Below are 23,834 nucleotides of genomic sequence, written 5' to 3' on the forward strand. Positions count from 1 at the left end.
AAATTGTGTAATTTTCACTCTGACCACTAGGCTGAATACTAGACTCACACTACCTGCTGTGCTGTACAGATGACTTTTCAGTAGTCTCATTATCATCACAGACAGGATTACAATGAAAGGTAACACCTTTATACAGTAGGTAACACAGGATCCACCAGTCATAGAATCATAGAATGGTAGAGTTGGAAGGGACCTCCTGGGCCATCTGGTCCAACCCCCTGCTCAAAGCAGGATTCGCTAAATCATCCCAGACAGAAGTCTGTCCAGCCTCTGTTTGAAGACTTCTATTGAAGGAGAACTCACCACCTCATAAGAGGGCATGTCACAGCTCACGTCCCCCACCTCCCTTTACAATGATCTTTGCCTGTATTGGAGCATGTTCAAATTAGAAGCTCAGAAGACTCCTATTCAAAAGATTAAGTGTTGCTAATGCTTATGACAATAGAACTAGATGACTTAAATTAGGCGTAGTGTGAAAGTTGCAAGATTATTTCTTTTCATTTTAAATAAAGGTAGTACTTTAAAAATTATAATAAAAAAACTATTTAACATAAAAAATCAGATCTAAACAATAGGTCATTTTCTGATGTCACATTCCCTTTAAGTGTTCTAGACCCTACACTAAGCCATAAGTCATGGCTTAATGGTAAAATAGGTGTTTTTTTTTAAATAAAGGGCAAGGCTTCCATGGCACTAAAATGTGCCAAAAATGTAGGCAAAAAATTGATCTAAAAGTTTGGCAACTAAGGAGAGGTATAAAGTTTGAAAAGTGTTTATTGTCATAGTTTTGGCACATTTCTGACTGGTGTCTATGTTTGTCCTGTCTGTCTATTAGATTAAGTTAGTAAATCTGCCCCAATATGTGTTTTCTATATTTTAAAGATTCTTTTACGTCAGGAGACATGGCACATCTGCAGCGGCTCCAGAAAATTTGCTTTAGAAAATTTACACCGATAACTAATAGTAGTTTGCATGTAGTAGCAACAGATTAAGATAAGATACATTAATGCCCTACATAGAATGGATGCATAATGCAATGGAAACATGTGCAACTGAGGAGGGGGACAATGCCAAAAAGCCACTTTGCCTTGGTCAGTGTATTTGGATTCATGGCTGAGGGCAGGAAAGGCTATAGAAGGCCTAGCTGAGCCTCTGCATACGTGGCTTGGGCATCATACTTCTGCATATGGCCTCATAGCTCTACTACATTATTGACTATGCAACTGAATAGGGTTTGGACAGTCCAATTATAGTAATTCTATATATTTTTTCTGATGCACGTTATTGGTGTCTTTTTATAATCACATCCACATTGCATCATGGGGTGTTGGCTATGGCACCACTAACACTGATATCATTGGCTTATCTGTTAGCCCTGAAATGGAGAATGCTTAGAGGGGTTTCCACTTTCAGGAAATTACAACCTAAGTGCTCTAAAGTGCCTAGAATATCAACTGGAGCAGAACGGACATACACAGAAATTACTGGCCTTACTCTTTGGATTGAAGTTATTTCTTTTATTGCTATTAGAAGTGGAAAGGAAGAACAAAGACGAAAGAATCTAATTAATAAAAATATTGGAGAAAGAGAAACCAATCACAAACTAAAATGTTTCTATACTAATGCACAAAGCATGGGCAACAAACAAGGAGAATTGGAACTACTAACACAGGAAAAGAAATATGATGTCATTGGAATCACTGAAACTTGGTGGGACAATACACATGATTGGAATACAAGACTAGAAGGATACAACTTATTTGCAAGAAACAGACTTGATAAACGAGGAGGGGGTGTTGCATTGTATGTTAGAAACGCGTATATCTGCACAGAGATTGAAGCTTCAGAGACTGGGAGTTCTGTGGAAACTGTTTGGGTAAGATTACAAGGACAGAACAATGGAAAGGACACCATTGTAGGCATTTACTACAGGCCGCCTGTGCAAGCTGAAGATATGGATGAACTCTTTATGCATCAAATGGCCAAGTTCTCCAAAAAATATGACATAGTTGTCATGGGAGATTTCAACTATCCAGACATTTGTTGGGAATCTCTCTCAGGCAAAACTAACAGGTCAAGGAAATTCTTATCCTCTCTAGCTGACAACTTTATCTTCCAAAAGGTAGGGGAGAAAACAAGGGGAACTGCTACCTTGGATCTAATCCTTATAAACAGGGAGGAAATGGTTGAGGAGGTAAAAGTGGCTGGAACCCTAGGAGGTAGCGACCATGCTATTTTAGAATTTTGGATAACTAGAGGCGGAAGACCTGTGAAGACTCAGACGTCAAGGTTAGATTTCAGAAAGGCAGATTTTAAGGGATTCAGAAAGATAATTGGAGGGATCCAATGGCTGGATATCCTTAAAGACAAAAATGTCCAGGAAGGATGGGAAATCTTGAAAAATGAAATTCTCAAAGCACAGTTGTTAACAATTCCGAAAAGAGGGAAGAATAGGAAGCATTTAAGGAAACCAGGATGGGTGAACACAGAACTTAAGCACATGCTAAAAAGGAAGAAAAAAATGTTTATAAAATGGAAAGAGGGAGGCATATCTAAAGAAGAATATAATGCTGTCTGCAGAACCTGCAGGGCACAAATCAGATTAGCTAAAGCTGAAAATGAATTGAGGCTTGCAAGAGATGTCAAAAGCAATAATAAAGGATTTTGGGGATATGTCAAAAGTAAAAGAAAAGTCAAAGATGCTATAGGATTTTTACAGGATGAAAATGATGAAATGGTAAGACAGGATGTTGAGAAGGCTGAACTTTTAAATTCCTATTTTGCATCTGTTTTCTCTCAGAAAGGAAATGTAACACCAACTGTTATTCACTGTCCTATTAAGGGAATAGAAGAATCCAGGATAGCTATAAACAGAAAGATAGTGAGGAAACACTTAGCTAACCTAAATGAATTCAAGTCTCCAGGTCCAGATGAATTACACCCCAGAGTACTGAAGGAGATAGCAGAAGAAATTTTTGAACCCCTCTCCATAATCTTTGAAAATTCTTGGAGAACAGGAGAAGTGCCAGAAGACTGGAGAAGAGCAAATGTTGTTCCTATCTTCAAAAAGGGGAAGAAGGTGGACCCAGGCAACTATAGGCCGGTGAGTCTGACTTCTATACCAGGAAAGATCTTTGAACAAATTATTAAACAACATGTATGTCAATACCTGGATAAGAATGAAGTGATCAAACAGAGTCAGCATGGGTTTGTAACTAATAAGTCATGTCAGACTAACTTAATTTCCTTCTATGACGGTATCACTGATTGGGTGGATCAAGGAAATGCTGTAGATATAGTATATCTTGACTTCAGCAAAGCATTTGATAAAGTCTCTCATACAATCCTTATTGAAAAAATGACTAAGTATGGAATGGACAAGGCAACTGTTAGGTGGATTCATAACTGGCTTAGTGATCGGACCCAAAGAGTGGTCGTAAATGGCTGCACATCCAGTTGGAAGAATGTCTCAAGTGGGGTACCACAGGGCTCTGTCCTGGGCCCTGTATTGTTCAACATCTTTATCAACGATTTAGATGAAGGAATTGAGGGTAAACTGATTAAATTTGCTGATGACACAAAGCTAGGAGGGATAGCTAATACTAGAGAAGAGAGAGAGAGAGGATTCAAAAAGATTTAAATAAACTGGAGAAGTGGGCAGCAACTAACAGAATGGTTTTTAACAGGGAGAAATGCAAAGTACTACATCTGGGCAATAAAAATGAAAAAAGCATATATAGAATGGGAGGAATAGGGCTAAGTGACAGCACATGTGAAAAAGACTTGGGTATACTAATAGATCACAGACTGAATATGAGTCAACAGTGTGATGCAGCAGCAAAAAAGGCAAATGCAATTCTAGGATGTATTAACAGAAGCATACAGTCTAGATCACGTGAAGTCATTATTTCCCTCTACTCCTCTTTGGTCAGACCTCATCTGGAATATTGTGTCCAGTTTTGGGCACCACATTTTAAAAAAGACATCAACAAACTGGAGCAAGTTCAGAAAAGAGCGACCAGAATGGTGACCGGTCTGCAAACCCTGTCTTATGAGGAAAGGTTGCAGGATTTGGAAATGTTTAGTTTGCAAAAGAGAAGACTGAGAGGAGACTTAATAGCTGTCTACAAATATCTAAAGGGCTGTCACATTGTAGAAGGATCAACTTTATTCTCATTTGCACAAGGAAAGACTAGAAGCAATGGGATGAAACTGAATGGGAGGAGACACAGATTAGATATTAGAAAAAACTTTTTGACAGTTAGAGTGATCAATGAGTGGAACAGACTGCCACGAGAAGTGGTGAGTTCTCCTTCAATGGAAGCCTTCAAACAGAGGCTGGACAGACATCTGACTGGGATGATTTAGCGAATCCTGCTTTGAGCAGGGGGTTGGACCAGATGGCCCAGGAGGTCCCTTCCAACTCTACGATTCTATGATTCTATGATTCTTCAGCATTTATTATAGTTTATATATGCTTATTTTGACTATTTTTCGTTTTCATACATAGTAAGTAAAGGGCCCCAACATATGGACCCATTCCAGTCCACTAACTCATCATCATGCACAATTCCTCATGTTTTGGAGGTCAAAATGAGCCCCCCTTAACTCTGCACCAATGATATGCCCGCCCCTGCAGAGCAGGGATTCACGCTCCTGGGTCCAGAGTTGCCTCCCTGCCGATGCTCAGATCTCCTTGTTTTGGCTGGGTTGGCCGAGTGCATCACCGCTGTAGCCAATCACTGAGCTCAGCGGCTGAGCCAAGGTAGACAGCACAAGCGGCAGAACTGTGGCAAACTCCGCCGCAGCCAAAACACCTAGATCCGAGCAGCGGCAGGAAGCAAGACAAAGAGCAGTACCTGCTCTGCTATTTTAGGTACTTCACGACATAGGGGTCCAGTTTTCAAAGAGTGGAATATTCTCGTAATTTATAAGGGTCTGATGAGTCTGTTTGACTTCATTCAGTTTTATTTATTAACTCTGGCACAGATTGTATGAAACAGCAGTAAAGCAAGGGTTAACTAAATGCTGCTTTATAAAGGAGCTATCTAATTGCATCCATGTAAACACGGCCTGCGTTAGCATGATGGAGCATACGTTATGTTATTTAGTTGCCATGACGACATATACAGTAAGTGCCTCATTCCTTTGGCGGATCTACATCAAGGTAAATACACTTCCACATTCATTAGTAAGCAAAACAAAGCGTGATTCATACCGGAAACCGGAGCTAAAAGAAAACAATCCATTAGATCTTTAATTCATGTTCCCGGCAAAATCAGCATAGCCTTTTATGATTGTGTTTTTCTACAAAAATACTTTGGCTGCTCAGAGTCACATAGAAGTTAGGATACATTAAGTCTATTAAACACTATGCTAAAAATGCTGCACTTTGCAATTTGCATTTCTGTGACTCTCACATCACGGTTGTATCAAACTGTGATTCGTGTTCCATAAAACCAATGTTGTAGTGTAGCTGTAGCCTTAAATAAGCACTCCTCTCCTCCTCCTCCCATCAAAGTTTTTATCCTCTTAATATATTGCAGTCATCATATTATAAAGCACTGTGTATGTACAATTGCTAATTTTACCTTTCTACCCAGCTAATTCTTCTCTTTCCTATGCTCTATGTAGAAACAAGAAGTCCCTTGTCCCTGCATGAATCATCCCCATCTACAACTCTTGACCCAGCTGCTCCCTCATCGCCTTGCCACTGACTTTTGCAGTGATTTATGACTGATGCAGGAATAACTGATTTCCTGTTTCTACATAGAGCAGAAAAAAAAAGAAAAGAATTAGCTGGGTAGAAAGGCAAAATGAGCAATTGTAAGAACACAGTGCTGTATAATATGATGACTGCAATATTTTAAGAGGATAAAAATTTTGATGGGATGAGGAGCAGGGCTTCTTTAAACCATGACGAGAATCCTTTGATTGGAAAATTATGTTTTTTTTCCTTCCTGTGTCTGCAGTTGGCATTCATAACTCTGTTTTAGAAAATGAGCCAGATTGGAGGTGACCAGTTACAGTAAAGACAGATCTCCTGACACATCTTCTACACTTACGGAAAATTATCGATATGGGTAAACTTTGTTTCGGCCAGTAATTTTAAAGTACGATTTATACGATTCATTTAGAAATGTCAGAAAAAAAATTCAAAATGGACTTTACCTATATATTGGACAATTGTTTCCCCATATAGCATATCTATTAATGTATTTATATCAGAAAACTGTCATACATTGATAAATGTACTCCATAAAATTTCTAAGTGATCGAAGATTTATTTGAGCATTATGCAACATATATAAACAGTATATATAGGAATATAGATTGTAATGAATGGAAAAGTAACAATGAGCTTAATTTCATTGAAGAGGATTACAGACTTTAAAGGGGAAATCCAGGACCTAAAAAAAAGAAAAAAAAATGGACCCAAGAACAGGCAGGTAGTTTTCCGCTGGCACAGAGCGGCAACAAACTCCTGCTGATGTCAAATCAACAGAGTGAAAGATTCTATTCCTGTTGACTGGTGTCATGCTGAACGACAGCACTCACTGTCTAATTGGGGGAAACCAGCTGTCAATCAGCATGACACCAGCTGAATCTCCAGCAGGAGCAGTCAATGACTGGTCCAGGGTACAGACCTCCATTAGCAACTACATGCCTATTCGTGCTAAGGCACACTTTTTTTTTTAAATCCAGGATATCCCCTCTAAGGGGTTTTCCGGCCATAGTAAACTATTGTCCCCAGCCACAATACAATGTAAAACAAAACAACAAAACTTTGATTTACTTACCCACCTCAGATTTAGTGCTGTGCTGTTTGACTGCAACACTGCCATCACATCGGTGGCACTGCAGTCGATCACTGAGCTCAGCAACTCTACCTATGTAGATGTCACATGCTGCTGAGCTTAGTGACTGGCTGGTGCACAGGTCACGTGATGGTTAGAGTTGAGCGAATATCTTTGGTTCCCCACTTATTCGGCAAGCTATAGCGCTTGCTGAAAAAGCTACAACGGGAACCCGGCTTCTTGGATCGGGCGGGCTGATCAGCTGATCGCCGCCGAAGCTGCATGTGTCGTAGCTGTGTCACTGTGCAGAGACCAACACACAGGCTCTCCATGCATGTACTGTGACAGAGACACAGCCACAACATATGCAGCTGCGGCGGCAATCAGCTGATCAGCCTGCCCGATCCAAGAAGTTGGGTTCCCGCTGTAGCTTATTCGGTAAGAGCTATATCTTGCCGAATAAGCGGGGAAACGAATATATTCTCTCAACTCTAGTGATGGAAGCACTGCATTAAAAAAGCATACTCCAAGGCAGACACAAGTAGGAGAGTAAGTAAAGCATACTTCCTTTTAACACTGAACTGTGCCTGGGGACAGTAGCTTACTGAACTTGACAACCTGACAACCCTTGAAATGGTTCCAGGTAGAAAAAATATGACAAGACACTTACATAACTAATTAAAGACAAACAACCTGATACATCATTTGGGAATATTTTGAAGTCACTTTTTTTGTCTTGTGGTATTCGTTGAAGTTTTTTCTTCAAATTCATCAAAATGGAGCATATGGATCATGAATTTTTCAGAAAGTCAAAAATGGTGTATTTTTCTCTTCTGTTATGAAAAATGTTGCAGAAAAATTGTGCAGCAATTTCTGGTGTATATAGAATCACTCCAGAGGGGACTGGGGCACATTTAAGACTAAATGTGCGAGTTTCTGAAAAGTCACAAATGATGAATCAAGCGAAAACACCTGGAAACTCCAAACTGTGCCCACAATGACAAATAAAAATAATAAGAAAAAAGTGAACACTTATAAATAGACTTAAGGCACAAATGGAAAGATGAAATAGACAAGAACAAAAAAAAGTGCAAAACGCAAAAACTTGGAAAAAACAAACGAAAGTGCAACAATTAATCGGGCACCAAAACCTTACAACTATGGCAACAAAAACAGCAACAAGAGCAAATGACTATATACAGTATATGATCAATAATCCCAAAGTACACAAAGATTGCGAGGGAAATAGCTAAGGGTGAGGGAAAAGATGCCAAAAAAAGGAAAAAACAAGATGCAAAAAAAAGGATGAAAATGAAGAAAGAAGAGTAGCAGGATGAGAAAAAGAAAATAACGCAAAGAAAGAAAGATAAGATAGAGAAGGCAGTGAAGAAGAAAATTTAGTAGGAAAGAAGATCCAGTGGAGAAAAAATACAGAAAACGATACACATCTGTAGAGAATCGAGATAGGGCTACTACTACCCGAGAGTCCGGTGGCTTCTGGGTGACTCATGACATTGACATGTGCGGCCGTATGACTGAGCAGCATGAATTGGGCTATTCCAAAATTCCAGCAATACGAAGAAATGTGCTAATAATAAAATGAAGATATTTTTTACCTACTCCAAGACACTCTGCACTAAAGTTTGAGAACTTAAGTAAACTCAAAGATTTGTGCATCTAAACCAATGTTTATCTACGTGCATATATATCCAAACTTGAATGTAGAAGCAGTGGATGTGATGTCACTACTGTATCGGCAATAACCTGGTGAAGACTGAAAGTATTTATTTGTCTTCTGTCTGCTAGTTGACACTTTACAATTCCTGTGATATAATCAGCCACATCTGACTAGAGTGTGCCCAGTCCTAATGCACTAATGCACTCCGGCATAAGCAAAGTGATGTGAATGTAAGCAATCTATCATGAGCTGACCCTAAAAGTTTAGACAAACAAGCAAATTCAAAGGCAATCTGTGTCTCAGCTCAGTGGTGGACTTTAAGGTGCACTGCCCCGTAGCAGAGTTTATATTTTTAGTCATTTTTTTCAATCATCTAACCTATAATTTAAGATGTCTCCTGAGGACCATGTAAAGGGAGAAGAACAGCCTATGAGCCAAAAAACAACAATTTAATAAGTTTAGTCTGACTTAAAATGAGTTCAATTTCATTTTATCTAATTTCAGAAATGAAATGTTTTGCCAAGAAACTAAAACCAAACTGCTGGTCGGTAAACTAAATTGACAGAAGAAAAAGTTCAGTGGAACATTACTTTGCATGGATGACTAGTCATTCTGTATAATTTTTAGATATTTAGATTTTTTTAATGCAGAATTGTTCTAACAGACTAAAAATCCAAGGCACCAAAGATCCTTCTTCACAAAAACTTTACTGACCCCAGTGTATACATAAGAGAAAAATCATGCAGAAAAAAACATGCAACGTTTCGGCCACGCAGGCCCTTTATCAAGTCATTAAAAAGTTGTACATCATTTCAATGACGTGATAAAGGCCCTAGGTGGCCGAAACATCGTGTGTTTTATATGCATGATTTTTCTCTTAATGGTACACTGGGGCAATAAAGTTTTTGTGAAGGAGGATCTTCGTTGCCTTAGATTTTTGGAATTGACTGCAGCTTTACAAGCTTGTGGGCGGTTGTACCAAGTCGTGAACTGTGGAGTGGTGTACGGAATATATCTCGATAAATGTATGTTTTAACAGACAATTATACAGCTAGAAAATTACGACATCAGTGTGGGAGTTGTGCAGTGAAAATACAAGCATGTCAAAACTTCTAAAGAGGATGGGCTCAAACATTTGCACGGGCGAGAAAATAGTTGTAATGGAGATAACAGCCACTTGTGTACAAAGGGATATACATTATATGGAGAAAAATTGGACGTACCTCTTAATTATTGAATCCAAAACCTAGCCATGCAGTCTGCTGTTAGAAACATTTCTATTAAAATTTGAGAGTCCTCAGTGGTGGATACCTTTTATTTGCTAACGGAAAAGATGGTAATAAATAGCAAGCTTTCGAGAAGACACACATTTCTTCATCATGCTTGATAAAACCTGAGTAGTCTTCAAATCTTGCTATTTATTACCATCTTTTCAGTTAGCCATTAAAAGGTAACCACTGAGGACTCTCAAATTTTAATATTTTTCTATCTACTGGCTAATACGGTACAAAGATAAATTTTTCCTGTATAAACATTTTTGCAATGGGTCGTTTTACAGAGATTACTCAAATTGAGTGTGTACTGTAATAGGATGTCACTATTTCAACAAGCCAGTTCGTGGGATTTCTTTCCTCCTAAATATTTTACAATCAATTATGAGTGGTATTATTGAACCACAGCAACACAGCCTAGACCATGTATAGTCGCAGAGTAGGGTCGCTGTATACTAAGGCAAATAGTACTTAAAAGTCATCAGTGCTATTCTAACTCAATAACTGCAAAATCCAAACCTCCTCTGGCATTAACACCACAAAGCTGTGCACCTGGATCTTCAGGACATGGGTTTACATGGCCAAACAGCTGCATTCAAGCCATACATCACCAAGCACAATGCCAAGAGTCAGAGAGTGGTGTAAAGTTGCCAAAACTGGACTCCGAAATATCAAAAACGTGTTCTGTAGAGTAGTAAATAATGATTATCTATTTGGCAGTCCAATGGATAAGTTTAGGTTTGGCGATTGCCAGATTGCCTTTACCATCTGATTGCATTGTGCCAATTGTAATATTTGATGGAGGAGGGATAATGCCATTAGGTTGCTTTTACTGGTTGTTCTAGGCCAGGGGTGGGGGACCTAAAGCACGCGGGCCGTTTATGGCCCTCGATGACCTTTTATCCAGCAAGATCAGATTCCTGGGGACCGCTGTACTTGGGTTGGCAGCTGTATTTTGATATCCGCTGGCCCATTAACACGCAGACTTCAGTCTTGAATGCAATGAACAATTATGTCCTGACACCAGTGCCAGAGTCAGTACGTACTTTGTGGGCTGAGTTAGTGCACAATTTGTATGGCCACTGAAGGATGGTATAAATATCCAAATTATCCTTGGCAGAAAAAAACATTCCCCACCCCTGTTCGAAGCCCCTTAGTTACAGTGAAAGGAAAGATAAATGCTTCAGCGTACAAGACATTTTGTACAATTGTATGCTTCCAACTTTATTTGAATAGCTTCTGTTCTAGCATGACTATGCCCTAGTCCATAAAGCCACGTCCATAAAAACGTGGATGAGTTTTGGGTGGAAGAACTTAAATGCCCACACAGAGCCCTAACCTCATCCACCTCAAACATCTTTGGGATGAACTTGTATGAGAATCCAGCCCTCTCATCCAACATCAGTTTCTGACTTCACAAATTCTATTCTAGATGAATTGTCAAAAATTTCCAAAAGAAAACTCCAAAGTCTTTTAGAAATCCTTGCTAGAAGAGCGAAAGCTGTTACTTATAACTGCAAATGGGCGACCAACTCCATAATATTATCTATAAATTTAGAATGCATTGTTGTAAGAGTTGCTGCAGGTATGATGTATAGGTGTCTCAATAATTTTGTCCATAAAATATGTGTCAAAAGAAAAAAAATATTGGTGCCATGTAAAACACTTTTTGATAAGTAATTTTATTTTTTTTTATCAGGACAATGGCTTTAATATAGTAAGATTTTGCCAAATAGCAATAACCAAAATATTGGTCCTACATTTTAGACTAGAGATTGCTAAATCTTTTAAAACTCAAATTTGGCATTTGCCTTGGCAAATCACAGGCATTTCAATAGTGATAGAAACAGATCATAACACAGTAGTAACAAACAGCATATTTAATAACATAGTGCGCTAAAAGATATTTCATGTCTATAAAATTAAAAAGGTCCTGTGATAAAACACTCCGGGATCGCCTTTGCTGGGGTCAAAGGTCACGTGCGTTCAGCATGAAACTCAGGCGCAGGGCTGGGATTCGGGTATAACTGACACTGGGTCAGGTTTATTAATGGTGAAAGCAATGCATAAAGAAATAAATCATAAAACAAATCCTTGCCTGTCCGGCACTAACTAAACAAAGTACAACCTAACTACCAACTGGCGGGCTTCTCCCGTCCAGCCAAACCACAGTTGCAGTGGGCACTGCTCTCGCTCACGTGTGTCTCTCACACAGACAGGCTCTCTGTGTTCCCAGGCTGAGACCCTCACACAACCACCTGGCATCCTTTTATATCCACCTCCCATTATTCATTAGCAAGCAGGTGCGATACTGACCAGACTAGGCCACATAGGAAAGGAATCTGGGCGAGATATACCTGCCCTCATCCACTATTCCCACATGATTCTCACATATCCCCCCCTCTGCTCAGACCTCTCCGGTCGAGCAATGACACCCGCCAAACAGTGCACTCGGGACAGGGCATCTGCATTTCCCATCTGTACCCCTGGGCGGTGCTCCACCATAAAAGTGTAGGCCTGCAGGGCAAGGAACCACCGGGTCACCCGGCTATTCCGTTCCTTGTTCAAGTGCATCCACTTGAGAGGGGCATGGTCCGTGATCAGCCTGAACTTTCGGCCCACCAGGTAATATTTGAGGGCCTCTAGAGCCCACTTAATGGCGAGGCACTCTTTTTCTACGACTGCATACCTTTGCTCGTGTTTATTCAGCTTCCTGCTGAGATAGAGGACTGGGTGTTCCACTCCGTCCCTCACTTGTGAGAGTACTGCCCCAATACCGGTATCAGAGGCATCCGTTTGTACCACAAACTCGCTGCGGAAGTCCGAGTCACCAGTACGGGCTGAGAGCAAAGTGCCCGTTTTAGGCTATGGAAGGCTTCTTCAGCCGCTAAACTCCATTTAATCATGACGGAGTCTTTCCCTTTTGTAAGATCTGTCATGTCAGGGGGGTAGCAATGTCTGCAAAATTGGGTATGAACCGGCGATAATAGCCGGCGATCCCCAGGAAGGCTTGCACCTGCTTCTTGTTGACAGGTTGTGGCCAGTCCTGAACCGCCTGAATCTTATCAACCTGGGGTTTAACAACACCCCTCCCAATTACATACCCCAAATACCGGGCTTCTTCTAGCCCGATGTGACATTTCTTGGGGTTCGCTGTTAGACCTGCCTCCCACAGGTCGTCAATCACAGCTTGTACTTTCTGGAGATGAGTCTCCCAGTCCAAGCTGTAAATGACAATGTCGTCCAAATAGGCCAAAGCGTACTGCCTATGTGGCCTCAGGACTCGATCCATCAGTCTCTGGAAGGTCGCCGGTGCTCCGTGCAGTCCAAACGGCCTATACACATACTGAAATAGACCTTCTGGGGTAGCAAATGCCATCTTTTCTCTGGCAGCCTCCGCCAGAGGGATCTGCCAATACCCCTTTGTTAGGTCTAGGGTCGTAATATACCGGGCTTTTCCTAACCGATCTATTAACTCGTCGACCCGGGGCATAGGGTAGGCATCAAATTTTGAGACCGCATTCAGTTTCCTGAAGTCATTGCAGAACCAGATGGTGCCGTCCGGTTTAGGAATTAGCACAATCGGGCTGGACCAAGCACTGTGACACCTCAATGACACCTAACTCTAACATTGCCTTCACTTCTCGGGAAACGGCTTCACGGCGCGCTTCCGGGATTCGGTAGGGCTTTACGTGAACTGTGACACCAGGTTCTGTTACGATGTCATGTTTCATTAGCGTAGTCTGCCCGGGTTTTTCTGAGAAAAACTTTTGGTTGTGAAGTAGAAACTGCCTGACCTCAGTCTTTTGCCGCTCCGAGAGAGTCTCTGCAACCCGTACCTCCGGTACGGTATGCGAGCAGACGGGACGGGCCAGCTCCGCTGACAAGGCAGACCGATCTTTCCAGGGTTTTATCAGATTTACATGATAAATCTGTTCAGGTTTCCGCTTACCTGCCTGGTATACTTTGTAGTTTACTTCACCAACTCTTTCCTTAATCTGAAAGGGGCCCTGCCACTTTGCCAGGAACTTACTGTCCACCGTGGGGACCAGGATCAACACCCTATCTCCGGGTGCAAACGTGCGGATCTTGGCGCCCCTATCATAGATTCTTTTTTGGGCTCCTTGAGCCTGCATCATGTGTTCTTTGACTATAGGCATAACAGCCGCAATACGGTCCTGCATTTGTGTGACGTGATCTATCACCGTTTTAAACGGAGTGACCTGACCCTCCCAGGTTTCTTTTGCAATGTCTAACAGTCCGCGAGGACGTCGGGCGTACAATAACTCGAAAGGCGAGAATCCCGTGGAAGACTGGGGTACTTCCCTGATGGCAAAAAGCAAATATGGAAGTAAATAGTCCCAGTTCTTCCCATCCTTGTCTATCACCTTTCTCAGCATCTGCTTCAGAGTTTTATTGAACCGTTCGACCAACCCGTCTGTTTGAGGATGATACACGGATGTGCGTAACGGTTCGATTTGTAACAATCGGCAGAGCTCCTTCATTATCCTGGACATAAAGGGGGTCCCCTGGTCGGTGAGTATCTGTTTTGGTATACCGACCCGACTAAACACATGCACCAGTTCCTTGGCAATCGTCTTGGTGGCCGTGTTACGCAAAGGGATGGCCTCCGGGTAACGAGTGGCATATTCCAAGATGACCAGGATATGTTGGTGTCCACGTGCAGACCGTGGAAGGGGTCCAACTAAATCCATCCCAATCCTCTCAAACGGGACTTCAATAATAGGTAGGGGTACCAAAGGGCTACAGAACCGGGGCTTAGGTGCAGAGGCTTGGCAGTCAGGACAAGACTCACAATATACACGAATATCGTGATGCATGCCTGGCCAAACAAAACAGTGTAATATCCTTTCGGTGATTTTCTGGACTCCCAGGTGACCTCCCATCACATGTCCGTGGGCCAGGTCCAGCACCTGCCGCCGGTAGGGTTTTGGCACGACTAATAGTTGCACCGTACCTTCCCCCTTTTTCTCTATCTGATAGAGTAAATCATTCTCCAGAACCATGTAAGGATATGCCAGCCTAGAGCCAGGTTCTACGGGTACCCCGTTTATCACTTTTACATTTGTCCTAGCCTGAGAAAGGGTAGGATCCTTTATTTGCTCGCTTTGGAAGTCATCTTTCTGAACTTCTAAATCCGGCAAACGGGGAGGTGGACGGCTGTCGGCCTCCTCCTCTTCCCCGGTCTCCTCTGTATCACCCGCCATGACTGAAAACGGGAACTGCAGGTCATTTCCCGCAGACTCTTCCCCCGAGTCTTCCGGGGAGACCTCTTCCAGGGGTTCGGGACCCCCACGCGCCCTGGGAGAAGAATCATGTACACGATTACCCGAGGGCATCAACTGATTCTCCCACAATTGCCAGAAGTGGGGAAAATCCCGGCCCAGGATAACATCATGCAATAACGCCGGGACGAGTCCCATTTTATGTTGCACAGACCCATAGGAAGTAGTAATGCATATGACCGCGGTGAGGTACGAACAGGTGTCTCCATGCACACACGTTACAGAAAATTTGTCTGATGGTCCAGTCGGGGCTGACACCAGACTGGCCTTCACCAGAGTCACCACACTTCCCGAGTCTAACAATGCCACCACATTTTTGCCATCAACAGTTAAATCACACAAGTGTTTTTCCACATCCTTTTGACCGGCATTCACACTCACTACCCGTGCAACCATAGACATGCGGTTTTTAGAGTCTGTGACGTCGCACTGCATGGGTTCAGTAGTGACCGGACAGTTCGCAGCAATATGTCCCATCTCTTGGCAGCGGAAACACCTAACGGGCCCCTTGCTTAGACCATAGTTCGTTACTCTCGGCCTCGCAGTGCGGGCAGTCCCATTTTCCTCCCCCACTGTCTTAGGGATTTTTCCATCTCCCCTACTCCCTGGAACAGTCTTACCGGTTCCACGTGCAGATGATGAAGAACGAGGTGGGGTAACGTCGTCTCGGAGTCCTTCCGCCACGGAGTAACGTTCAACCAGATCCACCAGTTGATCTGCCGTCGTAGGATTTCCATGGCTTACCCACTTCCTCAGGGCTGGCGGTAGAGCTCTCAGGTACTTGTCCATGACGACTCTCTGGATTATCTCTGGCGCTGTCAGCACCTCGGGTTGTAGCCACTTCTTCGTCACGTGGATCAGGTCGAACATCTGTGACCGTGGTGGTTTATCCGGCTGATAAGTCCATTGATGCACTCTCTGTGCACGGACAGCGGTCGTCACTCCCAGCCGGGCCAAGATCTCGGCTTTCAGTTTGTCAAAGTCCTGCGCAGCTTCAGGCTCTAAGTCATAATAAGTCTTTTGGGCCTCACCGGAAAGAAACGGGGCAATCAGGCCGGCCCATCGTGCCTTCGGCCATTTTTCTCGTACCGCCGTCCGTTCAAACGTGGTCAGGTATGCCTCGACGTCATCTTCGGTCGTCATCTTCTGCCAGTACCGACTCACGTGAATCACTCTCGACTCGGCTTCCAGGTTAACCTCATGTAGGCTTGCCAGGTGCTGCGCCACCTGCTGGAGAAGCGAACGATCGGTAGCTGTCATGTCCACCAACTCCTTCAGCTGGGCCATCATCACCCGATTAGCTTCTTGCTGGACGGCGGTGGACTGTACCAGCGCTTTCACCACGTCCTCCATGCTCATGCTTGCAACGTGATGCCCGCGTTCTCCACCACAATGTGATAAAACACTCCGGAATCGCCTTTGCTGGGGTCAAAGGTCACGTGCGTTCAGCATGAAACTCAGGCGCAGAGCTGGGATTCGGGTATAACTGACACTGGGTCAGGTTTATTAATGGTGAAAGCAATGCATAAAGAAATAAAACATAAAACAAATCCTTGCCTGTCCGGCACTAACTAAACAAAGTACAACCTAACTACCAACTGGCGGGCTTCTCCCGTCCAGCCAAACCACAGTTGCAGTGGGCACTGCTCTCGCTCACGTGTGTCTCTCACACAGACAGGCTCTCTGTGTTCCCAGGCTGAGACCCTCACACAACCACCTGGCATCCTTTTATATCCACCTCCCATTATTCATTAGCAAGCAGGTGCGATACTGACCAGACTAGGCCACATAGGAAAGGAATCTGGGCGAGATATACCTGCCCTCATCCACTATTCCCACATGATTCTCACAGTCCAAAAATTATCCCTCTTAGTAATTAGTAATCAGACTGACCTTTCTGTGCAAAAAGCTGAGAAAATGACAGCATCGTTGTTAAAGGTAACATCATCCTGCAGTGATTAAATTGAGTGATGTGCCATTTATTCCATAACACCCTTCATTTCTTCCCCACTAACACACTTATTTATCCAAGGTTTTAGGACTTTGTTTTCTTATCTCCAATGCTAATCTTTGAGCTCTGACACCCTGTCACTATACTAAAATCACCCAAAAATAGCTGTTACATTCCATGAATAGATTTTTATGCAAGTTATGATAGTCCCTTCCGATTGGTAGCTATGATTTAGGTCATGGCATCCTCCTGTAGAAAGGTGGCAAGCATTTTTTGAGGGATTTGCACAACTGAAGGAACTTTTCTAATTCGCTATTACCTGTGAAATTCATAAAATTTGATTTCCACTCAATTCATATCGAACCAATTCGATCTATATCGAACTCTATTATTGACAAAAAAAATATCATTGCCACATTACTGTATATAGACTACTACTCATGGAAAGATAAATGGAAAAAGATCTCCAGGAGGTGAAGTATAAGGCTTCATGTTCCCACGATGAGTATTTGATGCTGCAGATTTTCTGCAGCATTTCTGCACTCTGATAAATTAGGATACTGGTGCTTTTTCATGGTGTTTTTGAGGGGTTTTTAATCTCATTTTTAAGCTACGGTTTTTGTCTCCTTTTACTAGGTTATATTTTACATAAAGCTGCTTTGTTTTGGAAACAGACTACTTACCTGTAGCAAAACCTTAGTAATAAAGTCATGCGTTTTTAATGTTTTTCCACTGTGGAAACAGAATACAAACACAAATGCGTTTTTTTTTATCTGCAAATTTTCCTCTTCTCATTCAAGGAAAAAGTCTGCAAATAAGATTTAAATTTTCCGCAACAGATATTGACATGCTGCAGATTTCCAAATCGCACCGCAGGTCAGTTTCTGAAGCCTAAAAATAACCAGCACCAGTGAGCATGAGATTTATATAAATACTATATTTTTTTTCTGGAACTGCTGCAACACTGCAGTTTCAGCACAACAATAACAAATAGGCAGCTGAAAAAATACACCATATACTCATTGTGGGAACTAAGCCTTACATTTTTATATGAGCAGGAAATTAAAAAGCATGAAGATAACAGCCACTAGCTGCTATAATGAGGAAACCTTACTGTCACAATCAAGCAAACAGATACACGTAAAACATTATAGGGTACTTGGGTTTCTTTAGTGGCAGTGGAGGGGTCTTCTGTCTTTAAATAATTTAAAAAAAAAATCAAAAGTAAAAATTCAACTCTATTCTTAGTCCATGGTCCAGGCTGTGAATTGTTAACCGAGTATGGTGACACTGGCAGAAGGTGATTAATCTGTCTATTTTGTGTCTGCCGTTACTGAGGTTCTCCATAGTGTTGGGGAACTTTAACCTATCGGCGATTAAGAGCTGCTCTGACTCAACTACTTGGAGACGTTTCATGTTACATATCTCCTGCCAGACTCTACCCTAGTAAAAATACATAATGCTTCAAGGAAATCATCAAGTTGTAATTTAATACGGTAGGAGCGGCTGGAGATTTCCAGAGCACCTGGTTGACCACAGTGACAGCCCATGTTTCATATAGAAAATGACAAAAGGTAAAAGGGTGGAAACTGGTTTTGAACAGTATAACCAGTACCCTGGTCATTGTGCGGTAACATAGGTATAGGAGATAATAATGAAGGATATTATTTGCTAGCAATATAATACTACATGAAATTAATATTAAACATTCCAAAAAGTAGCAAAAAAATAGAGAAAATCTTTATTAAATTACAAATAGGTCATAGACAAAGCAGGGATTAAAAGTGCCAGACCAAACCAACACTCACAATGAGGGCTGATGGAACCACATAGAAATTCTGAAATACACATACCAAGTAACTACAATCCAGACCTCAGGTGGTCCCCTGCCCACCCCGACGCGCGTTTCTGAGAAAATTCCTTCATCAGGGGGCATGGAAACACACGTCAGGGTGGGCAGGGGACAAGGGACCACGTGAGATCTGGATTCTACTTACTTGGTATGTGTATTCCATCACTTCATCTCCATCTCCATTATTTTTATTCATTCTTTATATATGAGCAACATTATGAATCTATTTACATTGTTGAATGAGTCTATAGTATTTCATTTTCCATATGCATATCATGGGCACAGTATTTGATGTACTCCAGAATTTCTATGTGGTTCCATCAGCCCTCATTGTGAGTGTTGGTTTAGTCTGGCACTTTTAATCCCTGCTTTGTCTATGACCTATTTGTAATTTATTAAAGATTTTCTCTATTTTTTGCTACTTTTTGAACTGTTTACTGCTCCTTTTGGTGGCTTTTTTCTTGGTGAGGTTTGCAGTGTCCAGTTGCTTGAGCTATGGGTGATATTTAGTACAGTGAATTTAAATTACTGATATGATAACCTCTATTTTCACTCCATGAGCATATTATGTGTTCCATTTATTGTTTATATGTAATTAATATTGATATGACTCAAGGTCAAATGCAATTACACAGTGAATTATAGTTAAATCTATTTTTTTTAATTTATGGACTATTTCAAAACTGTTCAGGCGTAAACATGATTTGACTGCAGTAATTTCCTTCTGAAGCTACTATATAATACTGATTACATTCCACTTTCACTTACAAATGGTGTTTCTCCCTCACCCTTCAAACATGCCTTAATCACACCCATCCTCAAAAAGCCCTCCCTCGACCCATCCTCTGTATCTAACTATCGCCCGATATCTCTTCTCTCTTACGCCTCAAAACTACTGGAACAGCTATATTGAACTGTCCTCCGACCTCTCCTCCTGTTCCCTCTTTGACCGGTTGCAATCTGGCTTCCGACCTCATCACTTAACTGAAATTGCCCTAACTAAAGTGACTAATGACCTACTTAACTGCCAAGAGCAAGTGACACTACTCTGTCCTCCTTCTCCTGGACCTGTCTTTTGCCTTCGACACCATGGACCATTCCCTCCTGCTACAGATTCTCTCATCTCTTGGCATCACAGACTTGGTCCTATTATGGATCTCATCATACCTAACAGACTGAACATTTAGTGTCTCCCTCTCACACACTACCTCCTCACCTGTCTTTCGGTGTTCTTCAAGGCTCAGTCCTAGGACCCCTACTCTTCTCCATCTACACCTTTGGCCTGGAACAGCTCATAGAATCCCACGGTTTGCAGTATCACCTCTACGCCGATGACACGCAGATCTACCTATCTGGACCTGACATCACCTCCCTAATGACCAAAATCCCACAATGTCTGTCTGCTAGCTCAGCCTTCTTTTCTGCTGGCTTTCTCAAACTGAACATGGACAAATGAGAATTCATCATCTTTCTCCCATCTCACTCTACCCCTCCACCAGACCTATCCATCAATGTCAATGGCTGCTCGCTTTCCCCAGTCCCGCACGCTCGGTGCCTTGGGGTGATCCTCGACTCTGTCCTCTCTTTCAAACCACATATCCAAGCCCTTGCCTCCTCCTGCCGCCTCAAACTCAAAAATATTTCCCGGATCCGCGCATTCCTCAACTATGAAACCACAAAAACACTAGTGCACGCCTTTATCTCCCGTCTCGCCTACTGCAACCTCCTACTCTCTGGCCTCCCCTCTAGCACTCTGGCACCACTCCAGTCCATCCTACACACTGCTGCCCGACTAAACCACCTGTCTCCCCGCTATTCCCCAGCCTCCCCCCTATACTAGACCCTTCACTGGCTTCCTATTGCCCAGAGGCTCCAATTCAAAACCCTAACCATGACATACAAAGCCCTCCACAACCTGTCTCCTCCATACATCTGTGACATGGACTCCCGGTACCTACCCGCATGCAACCTTCGATCCTCTCAAGATCTCCTTCTCTGCTCCCCCCTTATCTCTTCTTCCCACAACCGCATAGAAGACTTCTCCAGCGCTTACCCCATACTCTAGAACTTTCTAACCCCAACATATCAGACTCTAACCAACAACGGAAACCTTCAAGAAGAACTTGAAGACCCACCTGTTCAGACAAGCCTACAGCCTGCAATGATCCTCAGTCTACTGAACCACCGCACAACCAGCTCTACCATCTCCTAGTGTATCCTCATCCATCCCCTGTAGACTGTGAGCCCTCGCGGGTAGGGTCCTCTCTCCTTCTATACTTGTGTGTCCCTTGTCTTACACATGTTTATTGTACTTGTCTATATTTCCCCTTTTCTCATGTAAAGCACCATGGAATAAATGGCGCTATATAAATGTATAATAATAATAATTACATGTTAATAGAGCTTGTATTTCACTAATGACTACCTGAAAACAACGTAAAAATAAGTAAAAGCTGTATATTAAAGAAACACCCCTCCTCCACCTATCAAAATTTTTATCCTTTTAATATATATTGCAGTCATCATATTACATAACACTGTACACTTACAACTGCACATTTTGCCTTTCTACTCAGCTAATTCTTTTCTTTTCCATTAAGTCTATGGCACCACGTGACAAATAACTGTCTAGCTAAATCCTTCTAAGCTTTATGTAGAAACAGGAGGTCAATTTTTCCTGTATGAGTCATGAGCCACTGCAAAAGTCCCTGCCTGGGAGAGTAGGGAGCAGTAATTGAAGAGGAGAATGATAAATGCACGGACAAGAAACTTACTGTTTCCACATAGACCAGATAAAAGAGAAGAATAAATCTGGTAGAAGGTAGAAAATGAGCAATTGAAAGTGCACAAGACTATATAATATAATGATTGCAATATATTAGGAGGATAAAACTTTGATGGGAATGCTTCTTTAAAGGACACAGGACACATTATCGTTCTACCTGCAGCAGGACCTCTAGAATCAATGATTGGCAGCAGCGGTCAGGAGACTTGTGCGCTGCCCAAGTCACCAGACCGCTTCTGTTAATCACATGTCACTGTGTTACTGCAGCTGGTGGAATGGTGACATTTCCTCTTCCTATGTCAGCACAGACCACAGAGAGAACAGTACAGGATTCAGATTTGTGGCAGTACATGAATATAACTTAGTTTGCTATTTTTTTACAGTTCTAAGCCCCTGGGGAACTTTTTTGGTCTTGACAACCAATCACTGTCAATCAACTGAGGTGATGGAGAAAGAAAACAATAGCACAGACTGAGCCCTAATTCTATCTAAGACTAGATATTAGTCTTAGTAGTACAGTACAGCTCCATAACTGTGAATAGCTATGATTAATTACTTGCTAAATAAAAGGCTTTTGTTTTTCTTCCAGGACAAGCAATATGGAAGTATGTTCGAAGTGTCCTAATTCATTGTGTCTCTCCTTGACTTTTAAAGTGTAACTGTCACTTTAATATTTATTTAATAAATCAATAGCACACATGAAAATAAGAAAATTTGTATTATATCTTTTTAGAAAAAAATGTGTTTTTTTTCTTTCAGGATTTCTCTTTTAATCTCCCTTCATACGTGAAATATGTAAAATTCTGTGAATAAAGATAGGAAGAATTAGAGGCATATATAGACATTTTGCAGCAAGTTCACCCAAGAAGACAGTTACACTTTAAATCTATGGTAAAACAAAGAAAAAGTTAAAGGGAATCTGTCTGGAGGATCAGCGCAAGAGATGGGCGGACCCCTGGATGTTCCGACCCGGCGAGTTTTGGCGAGCAGTTAAAAATTCGATTGAATGGGGGGCCTGAACATCCAGTGTTTGCCACTCTGTAAAGTGCATGACAGTGCAACAAACACTGCTTCTGATCAGCTGTAAAATCTTTACTGGTCAGGTAGCCGCGGTTCTCACGTTGTCAATTGACAGCGTGAGCACGTAGCTGTGATCGGAGGTAAAAAATATATCTCTGGTCACTGGCATCAGCTGATGGGACTACTGCTCCCATCAGCTGATGCCTGCTCCCACTAATAACAGCGAGAGCAGGCGGAAGCTGATGGGAGTATTCATCAGCTAGTGCCTGCACTTTAAATGATTAATTTAAAATAAAAACCCAGTGTGGGTTCCCCTGCGTTTTTGATAACCAGCCAGCCAAAACTGACAGCAGGAGGTTGCAACCCTCAGCTGCCAGCTTTAGCAAGATTGGTTACCAAAAGTAGAGGGTCTTCACACTGTTCAATTATTTAAATAAATAATTTAAAAAAAGGCATAAGGTCTCCCTCATTTTTGACAACTAGCCTTGCAAAAGCAGATAGCTGGTGGTTGGTATTGTCAGGCTGGTAAGGAGACATGGATAGTGACCCCCCAGCCTAACAATAGCAACTCGCAGCCACCAAGAAAATACATCTATTAGATGCACCAATCCTGATGCTTTACCTGCCTCTTCCCACTTGCCCTGTAGGGGTAGTAAATGGGTTAACATTTGTGTGGTTGATGTCACCTTTGTATTGTCGGGTGACATCAAGCCCATGGCTTAGTAATGTAGAGGTGTCTATAAGACATCCATCCACTACTAATCCTATAGTTATATTGTAAATAAACACAGCAAGAATAACATTTTTTATTTGAGATAAAAACAAAACACACATTTCCTTTTTTTATTTAAAAATAACAAACACAGTTATACTCACCTAATGCCCATTTCATTGAATCCCTCATCTCCTGTAACAAAACAAAAATAAAAAACAACCATATCCCTCACCTGTTCATTGTTCTGTCCCACGCTGTAATCCATATCTGGGGAATAATAATTCTAAACCTGGACAGTGCCAAGATGTGACCGTCCAGGCTGAGAACCACTGATGAATGAGCTGCGGTGATCTCATCAATGCAGGTCAATGACGCTGTGTTCCCAGCAAGGCCTCTGAATTGCAGTGACCTCCCTTCAGCAAGATCACCGCTAGCACAGTGAGAAAATGTCTCACAGTG

At 42.1% G+C, this 23,834-nt stretch overlaps 1 protein-coding gene across 8 annotated transcripts in view; it reads right to left on the minus strand.

Annotated features, from left to right (window-relative positions):
* The window catches only part of LNX1 (ligand of numb-protein X 1), a 294,610-nt gene that overhangs the window by 84,483 nt on the left and 186,293 nt on the right, over positions 1-23,834 (minus strand). The gene's annotated exons all lie outside the window — the stretch shown is intronic.

This window comes from Dendrobates tinctorius, unplaced genomic scaffold (assembly GCF_039654945.1).
Source record: "Dendrobates tinctorius isolate UK_male_01 unplaced genomic scaffold, ASM3965494v1 ptg000079l, whole genome shotgun sequence".
Taxonomy (NCBI): Eukaryota; Metazoa; Chordata; class Amphibia; order Anura; family Dendrobatidae; genus Dendrobates; species Dendrobates tinctorius.